Source organism: Amblyomma americanum, chromosome 1 (genome assembly GCF_052857255.1).
Source record: "Amblyomma americanum isolate KBUSLIRL-KWMA chromosome 1, ASM5285725v1, whole genome shotgun sequence".
NCBI classification, from domain to species: Eukaryota; Metazoa; Arthropoda; class Arachnida; order Ixodida; family Ixodidae; genus Amblyomma; species Amblyomma americanum.
The window spans coordinates 97,897,639-97,904,926 of record NC_135497.1 but is presented as its reverse complement, the minus strand read 5'-3'; the positions used below and the strand labels follow the sequence as shown (position 1 = coordinate 97,904,926).

At 50.5% G+C, this 7,288-nt stretch overlaps 1 long non-coding RNA gene across 1 annotated transcript; it reads left to right on the top strand.

Annotated features, from left to right (window-relative positions):
* The first annotated feature begins 5,368 nt into the window (after positions 1–5,368).
* On the top strand, positions 5,369–7,062 carry LOC144134339 (uncharacterized). Its single transcript, XR_013315129.1, has 3 exons — positions 5,369–5,937; positions 6,056–6,183; positions 6,699–7,062. It is a non-coding gene; the product is annotated as an uncharacterized LOC144134339 (long non-coding RNA).
* Positions 7,063–7,288: the final 226 nt, after the last annotated feature.

The window sequence follows — 7,288 nt, the reverse complement described above, 5'->3', positions numbered from 1 at the left end:
GAATGCTCATACCCTGGACCGTAATGGCGACAGAGGGAGTGGACGGCAAAAGCCCCGTATTCTGCCTCTTGCCACGGTCGATCAGGAGTAACTCTGATTTCTCGGGAGAGCACGTTAACCCATACCTCGCCGCATGCTGGCACACGACATTCGCTGCTTCCTGAAGCCGGCCTTGAATTTCCCCTTCATTACCGCTGCAACACCAGATCGTAATGTCGTCGGCGTATATAGCGTGCTCAATGCCTTGGATGCGGTCTAGCTTCTCTGGTAGCCCACGCATGGCCAGGTTGAAGAGAAGCGGAGACAAGACCGCTCCCTGCGGAGTGCCCTTGGAACCTATATTGAACGTAGAGGAGGTCCGATCACCAATACTTATTGACGCTTTTCTATTGGAGAGAAAGTCCCTCACGTAATTATATGTGCGGTCACCACAGTTGACGCTGTTAAGCTCATCCAGTATTCCCTGGTGGTTGACATTGTCAAATGCCCCTTTTAAATCGAGCGCAAGGATGGCCTTGACCTGACATCTACCGGGGTTGTCCAGAATATCCTCTCTGATACGGAGGAGAATATCCTGTGTAGACAGCTTTTCTCTAAACCCGTACAGCGTGTCAGGGAGGATATCAGTCTTCCTCAGGAGTCGCTTCAGTCGGGCGTTCACGACCCTCTCGAACAGTTTACCCAGACACGACGTCAGGGAGATCGGTCGTAAATGATCAATATCGCATGGCTTATTGGGCTTGGGAATAAATCGCACTAAAGCCAATATCCAGGAGTCGGGGATCTAGCCCTTGTGCCAGCACTGCGTGTTGAAGTATTTCACTAATTTTCTTAAAGAGATGTCATCCATGACGCGCACACACTGTCTTCGCATTCCCAGTCATGGAAATTGCCTCACACGTGTTTGTTGCTCCACGATTCACCCAAAGCGCCACTTAAGCAGGGCAAGATGAACCATCTCGGCCGCTGAGTCTTCCCGACAAAACGATCACGTAACCATGGACATGCAAAGACGGCAGGAAATCGTCGCCCCTGACAGCGAGCATTAATCTTGGAATTCATTCTTCTTTTAAATACAAATTCAAAAAACTTTAAGGCTACATTGAATTCGACTCCTAAAAACCTATGCGTATGCACTCTCCTTTTTGAAACCATCAGTTTTCCAAACGTTTTTTTTAGAGACGCCTACCGCGGACACAGATACACACAGTACTTTTGTTTTAATGACCCGCCGCGGCGGCTCAGTGGTTAGGGCGCTCGGCTACTGATCAGGAGTGCCCGGGTTCGAACCCGACCGCGGCGGCTGCGTTTTTATGGAGGCAAAACGCTAAGGTGCCTGTGTGCTGTGCGATGTCAGTGCACGTTAAAGATCCTCAGGTGGTCGAAATTATTCCGGAGCCCTCCACTACGGCACCTCTTTCTTCCTTTCCTCTTTCACAGCCCCCTCTATCCCTTCCCTTACGGCGCGGTTCAGGTGTCCAACGATATATGAGACAGATACTGCGCCATTTCCTTTCCCCCAAAACAAATTATTATTATTATTATTATTATTATTATTATTATTATTATTATTATTATTATTATTATTATTATTATTATCTGTTTTAATGCGAAAGCATCAGACGGCGCAGTCTCAAGGTCATGTCCGCAAAAAGTGTTCGCAAGAAACGGCACCATGTGACGTCACGAGCAGACGAGTCACACGATGCAGACAATGACGTTACATCATTAGATAACGGTAACGATCATACCTAATTAATGTTAATTAATATGTTTAGGTAACGCCGAGGCTAATTAGCATGACTAATGGTGACGTAATATGAGTCTGATGTCATACCAAGTCGTCATGTGACAAGGATGCAATATCACGCCATACCAATCCCCCATCCCCTAATCCATGAAGGTGTAGATCAAGTCCCAGTGATGGCATCACTGGCTGACCTCAATGGGGTGGCAGCATTCCCGACTACATATTCGCATCAAAATTCTGAGCAACCGTTCGTCGTACAGCGTTCCGTGCGGTGTCATAGCATCTCTTTGAATATAGCTTACATGTTTTAGTCAAGTTTGAGGCTAGCCTGTGACAGGGGTTCGGACCGATGACATAGGCACCTTCAGTGACATGCTTTAAGCTGCGGTTGAGGTGTCCATCGAGATGTCGAGATGTGAGAACGACTGCACCCTTTCGTTTCCTTAAACCTTTCCCTTCCTCAAAACACATGCTTTCGCATTCCCCCCCGTAAGCAAACTTAAGTGCCCTCAAAATTTTTTCCTAAACTACCAGCGCGTAAGAGATGATGCTGCTGTCGCCTTAGACAACACTGACTAAAACGTCTTGCTTCGACCACTCTTAAACAGCTGTTACCGATTAAATAGCTATCATGCAGTCCCTGCGGTACGCGCGGACCTCAAGCACTTCAAATACGTTTGCCTACTGCACTCGGGCCCTTTCATCACTCCCGAGTCAGCAGCGACCCAACCTCCTTCTGACTGGGGCCAATCCGAATCCACAGTCTACAGCAGCCGCTGCCGCCGAGCACTGGAAGCTTCTGAACGATTTGGGGAGTCTCGTGGTTCCGGCCACTGGACTCCCCGAGTTCCCCGGCATTCCAGGCGCGCGGCCCAACTCCCTGGCCCTGCATGATCGAGACCAGTCTGCAAAACAGCTGGAAAATAAACTGCAAAACTAACGCCCTAGTTCTTTAGGATCCCGATTTTCCCGCCTGCAACGAGCGCAAATCTGCAACAAAATACTCTTTCGAGCTCCACTGGCCAGGAGGTGTGAATGATTGGTTATCAGGAAATGAAAGGCGCGGTAACCATGACACTTCTTGGTGGTGGTGGTGGTGGTGGTGGTGGTAGTGTTTTTATTAAAAATAATAGTAAAAAGGAAGGAAAAGATTTTTGCTAGCCCCGGCATCTGCCATCGATACTGAAGCACCTGAGCTGGGGCAGCGGAAATAAAGGACAGCAGGCAGAATGGAGAAATGAAATGAAAGAGGTGAGGGGACAGGAGTAGAGGACAGGGGGAGAAGTAATATGTACAAACTATTTACACAATAAGTACTGTGTCCAGGTTGTGCGCGTGATTAGTTCAGTTTAGAGGAATTAAATCACACACGCGCACAGCACTGTGTAGGTTACAACTGGAGTGGGGCGTCCAGTTATTAATCGTTCAAGGTAGAACTCGCGGAGCGTTCGGTCACTGCGTGTAACTACCTGACGGAGAACAGACGGGACGTCAAGCCCGTGTGTTCGAGGAATGCACAGAGGCTCACCAAAGTTCGCTCACGAGTGCGCGCACTGCCCTGCGGCCACAATAGCGTCTTGATGGAGTCTGGTAGTATGCCCTGCGCCCTATAGGCCGCGAGCATATCGCGACGAGCATCGGCGAACGCGGAGCAGCGAAGGAGCAGATGTTCTAGTGTTTCCACTGCACCGCATCCGTCACACATATCACTCGTCGCGATTCCGTGACGCACCCGTCGTTCCCCGGGCCACACGCAGCCGATGCGCGCGCGGAGGATCATTGCACGTTGCGACCGTGTAAGTGCGCGACAGCCGGTGACACTGTCGAAGCGCTCACCTCCCGCGATGCGTGGGTCGGGGTGCTGCTTTCGGAGATGGTCGTGAATGGCCGCACGCACGTCCTCCAGCGCAAGGGGCAGATCGCTGGCAGGTAGTTGGTGTGCAGCGGTCGCGAGGTCGTCAGCTTCTTCGTTGCCGGCGATGCCGCAGTGACCGGGCACCCACTGTGCACGCACGGCACAACCTCTCTGCGCGAGGCGCTCGATGCCTCAATCTCGCAATGAGGATAGGGGGTGGAAAGGTGGGTTTGAAACAAGCGAGAGAGAAAGAGGCGCTGTAGTGGAAGGCTCCGGAAGAATTTAGACCACCTAGGGATCTTTAACGTGCACTGACATCGCACAGCACACGGTGTGAAAAAAAAAACATGCCGGTGATTATATACCGTACAGGTAAATACTCTAAGGTATTTACTAAGGTAATCGCAATAGAGTCAGTCGAACCATACACTTCAATCAACCAAATGATCAGACAGGCTTTCGTTAGGGTACTCGACAATGGGCCACATTGACACAATCAATAAAGTGAGAAATGCGCAGAGTAAAACCAACCTCTACATATAGCCATTATAGGTTACGAGAAAGCGTTTGACTATGTTGAAACTTCAGCAGTTATGCAGGCATTTCGGAATCGGGGTGTAGAAGAGCCTTACGTGAGAATAATGGAATATATATATAGCGGGTGCACAGCTACCATAGTCCTACTTAAAGTCAGCAATAAAATTCCTATAAGAAAAGGTGTCAGGCAGGGTGACACGACCTCACCAATGCTATTCACCGCCTGTTTACAGGAGATATTCAGAGGCCTGGATTAGAAGCAGTTGGGGATAAGAGTTAATGGAGAATACCTTAGTAACATGCGATTCGCTGATGACATTTGCCTTGCTAAGTCCCTGAGGAGATGAACTGCAAAACATGGTCAATAAGTTAGGCAGAGCAGGACTGTCGGTTTAAAAAAATTGAAGGCCGCTTAAACTTCGTCTTTGAGTGAGACGCGACAGCGTGCTGCAGCCCTGCCGAGGAGTCCACGGAACTCCAACACCCGTTCGGGGCGACGCGTGGCCGGTTGGACAATTGAATGAAAGGACGCCTGTCTCGAAAATCTCGGTGGACACCCGAAACAGGCCGCAAGGGAAGGAAATTGAAATGAAAATTGTTTTTAAGGAAAGGAAATGACGCGTCTCAGAATTCTCTCCCACGGCCAAAGACGCCGACGACACCGGCTTTTCTGCTACACGAGCTCCTTAACGCTGTCGCGTTAAAATCAGTGTCAGGCTCACGCGGTTTCGAATAATAATAATAATTGGTTTTTAGGGAAAGGAAATGACGCAGTATCTGTCTCATATATTGTTGGGCACCTAAAACGCGCCGTAAGGGAAGGGATAAAGGAGGGTGTGAAAGGAGAAAGGAAGTCGAAAGGACGCGCATCTCCTCGAGCGAGAAGATGCACACCCTGACACGTGACCGCGTTCATCACGTGCTCGAGTCGTGTTCGTGTTCGGTGTCAGACTCAGGCGATCGCGTTTCAGTGTGGAGCTCGAGAATCGACACTCCTCGACGTCTTCTTCCCAGAGTTTCTCAGCAAACGGGATACGATATGAGCAGTGAGGACCAAGCGAATGCTGGGGCGCGATTACGGATCAGTCTCAATCGAAATTGTCTCAAAAAGTATATCATTTGCCTCTCTCCTATTGGTCGGCGGCCATTTTGATTTTTTTCGTCACTGACTGACGTCGTAAATGGCGCAGAAGTGGTGACGTTGGCCATCTAATCATGCGGGCAGATTGAGACGATTTTTTGAGACTGGAAAAAGTAGTATCAACACGTTTGAGACAGAAAATGGCGGCTGTTTACATCGTCGTATACGCGGGTGACCGCGCGAGCAACGGTGTCGGAGGGTGCATGAAGACGACTTTGACGCGCGGGAGAGTTATTTCGAGGAGACTGCGCAGTGTCTGTGCGACGAACTCGCCGTTGAACTGGGAGGTGCGCGGGTGAATGCGCTGTCAGTGGAGCGGCAGGTGCTGTGCGCGCTGCGCTTCTTCGCCTCCGGTGGGTTTCAAGGCGCCGTTGGAAATGAAGAAAACGTCGGCGCAGCCCAACGGACTGTGAACAAGCCTTTGCGGCGGGCAGCGGAGACCAATGTCAACGTTGGGTCACAGAAGGGGGGTGTTCGCTTTCCGAGGAGACCCGAGGAGAAGGCGGCGGCGAAGGAGGGCGTCCTTTGCCTAAACGTTCGCCGCGGCAGCATCTCCGGCGTCGTCGGGTGTCGATTGGGCACTCATCACTATCAAGGAGTCTGGGGGCAGTGCTGCGAACGAGCCGCAAGCGGTTCTACGCTGCGGACGTAATAGTGAGTATACCTCGGCCACTGTTTTTGACCGCATGAGTTCAAGTGCTACAAGTGCATGAGCTACAAGTGCGGGCCTCGGCAGCGAGAGTGAGTACGGGCTGTGCTTGTTTTTTCTCAGATCTGTGGCGCGAACATGTGCATCCTGGCCGTGGACTCGCGCTGACCCGGATCCTTCCGCGACGCGTTTGTCTGGCGGCATTCCGAGGCGGAGGAAGGCCTGCTGGACGACGGTGATTTTTTTTCTGGGTAAGCAGTAAAATAGCCGTGTCACCCGTCGGGCGAACTCAGTCACATCTATTGAGCTCCAGCACTATGCATTTGGCCGGATCTGCTAAAGCTACAAGAATCAGTCTGGACAGTTACACAAATGCAGACACTTTACAGTATGATACAGTGTATTGCCACCCTTTCCATTTGTTAAATATAATTGCAGCAGAAACACAGGACACATATTACATTGTTGAAATGCATAGCCTTTCCTGTTGAAGAAACCAAAGCAAAATGCACCTGACAGCGCTTGTGTTTTGTAGGCAATCATAGCGCATCATTATACGAATATGGTGGTAAAAGACTGACCTTACAGTAGTGCTCACTTATACATCTAAATCCTGCATGTATGTATGCTCTTGAATGTCATATTCAGCAAAGACTGGATGTGGGCTACTTGGCGTGAGTTTTCTACTGTATAGCAGAGTGTCCTGTAATGCTGTAGAGATCACTGAGAAAGGACATGCTTAGCTGCATCATTTTTTGTTATGCAGGAGACTATGTCTACCCACTGGAGCCATGGCTGCCTGCACCAGTTGCATGACATTACAGACCTGACTCAGCAGAAGGCCTGTACAACACGCCACATGCTTTCACACAATTTGTGGCTGAGCGCTGTATTGGTGTGCCGAAGAGCTGCTTCCGTTGCTTTCAAGGGCACCGGATGCACCAGTGCCAGTGGAAGTGGACAGTGCGCATCATCACCGCACGTGCTGCACTTCACAGCCTCTGTTTGGATGTGCCCATATCAGCAGAGGGTGCAGGCGACACTGCCTCTGACCCAGATAACAACGGGCCACCTCTAAATGGTGGCTGCCTCGTACAGACAGGATCCCTCCTCACCTGCCTCCTGAGAAGAGCATGCGGTTCTGTACTTTTGGCCTCTCTAGGACGACCCGTCTCCAGAGGAAGGCGTACCGAGGGATGGTGCAGCGGCAGTTGCGATGGAAAATCTAGCGTCCAGAGACGACTCACCATTCTGGCATAGAGAGTCATATCAGGCACTCTTCCCCTGTTGCCACTGTCATTTCCTTGTGTCATTGCACAACACACATCTGCAAGTGTGTGAGCAATTGTGTGATGT